Below are 1,660 nucleotides of genomic sequence, written 5' to 3'. Positions count from 1 at the left end.
ACCAATGATTTTAAGGGGTTAGATGATGATACTCAGTGAGCTGTACCAAGTACAAGGAAAGAAAGTGTGATTACTGCATCTTGGCTCTCCTTACTTGCAGCCTCTGAGTTTCTTTCATGTGGCATTTTATGTTGTTCCCCCCTCCCACTCTTTCTTATCAATCACCAAGGTAAATTTTCAGAATTTTAAATATATATATATATCTTAATGGTTAGTCATAATAAAATCATCTTCTTCCCACAACCTGAGAAGTGTTTACAACTAGGCCACTTCTTCGGAAACATGCAGCCCCCATAAATGTGCCCCCATACTTCAGTGATCATAATCTGATTTTTTTTTTTTTATTTTTATTGTGTACCTAGCTAAGTAAACTTAATTTTGTTTTGTGTGGAGATGCTTCCTTCCCCTGCTTCCCTTCTCCACACATTTCCTACTGAAACTGTAAAAGGGCTACAACAAACAGACTAGGCTCCTAGATTGCTGTAACTCCTTTACATCTGTATGTTCCTGAAGCTGCTGTGAAGGCAAACCAGAAGAATACCCAATCAAAGCAGATCTCAGTCCTAAAACCATTGCATACAATATCCACTACTGCTGAGGCAGTGAAGAAGGATCTCATTGCTACAGCTTTATTCTTATTAATAATTCTCCTAGAGTTGCTGAAACATTGTAAACAGTTGAAAGGTAAAACTTAGCAATTGGAAATGAAAGAAACACTTGAATACATGAAATATGAAAATTATATATGCAGTCAAATCCATGAGATTGTTTATCAATACTATCTTTAGTATTTAGTTTGCTTTTGGTTTATTGTGTGTATTTTGTTTAAAAAAAAAAAAAATGCCCAAGTAAATCTTCTAAAATGTTTTCTGTACGATTGCTAATGAGAGCATGCTGCTCTACATTTTTTCTAGTTTGTACATTTTGTAATATTACAGGTCTACTTTTAAAAAAACCAATCTTTCACATGAACGATTACTTCTTGCTTTCTTTTATCTCTGTTTTTGGCAGCTATGACAACAGAATTAAAATGTGCAATGAATGTGTAAAACAAAGTGTTTTAAGGTACAGTGCTATGTGACAGGGCTGGACTATTATCTTTGAATTATGTGGCTCGATCAGTGGCAAGAAAAAGCTATTTTTTAATAACTTCTGTTTTATTAGAAACAATGGTAACATAGGAAAAACTTTTTTGCTGTAGCTATTTTGTGGTATGGATGAAAAACAAAAAAGCAACGTATTTTTTTGTATCAGAAGAATCAAATCTGCCATCAAATTTGGGCTTAATCCCACCTACATCAGTTTTAATTTATTTTCAGTACCAGTTCAGAAGTTGGTAATCAATAACAACTCATGTCTACAATACACCATCTACACAATTGATGTATGATTATTTTTTAATAAGTTACCTGGACAAAAACAGTCTTTGAAAAATGTGACATTCTTACAGCTGTTTCTGGATATGGACTCTCTGAGTTCTCTGTTCTCCAGAAAGGGATTCTTTTGTTTTGTTATATCAGTGTCAAAGAATTTATGTTCAGTAAAGACTTCCTAATATTTCTATAAGACTTAAGGAAAAAAGCAAGCTTCATATATCAGCTTAAAGTCTGTTCACTTTTGTTATAAATTGTATTTACTGGGCTGTAGTGATAAGTAAAAT

This window comes from Tetrao urogallus (assembly GCF_951394365.1).
Source record: "Tetrao urogallus genome assembly, chromosome: 5".
Classification (NCBI taxonomy): Eukaryota; Metazoa; Chordata; class Aves; order Galliformes; family Phasianidae; genus Tetrao; species Tetrao urogallus.
The sequence above is the reverse complement of the archived record's forward strand: the minus strand, read 5'-3'. Positions refer to the sequence as shown.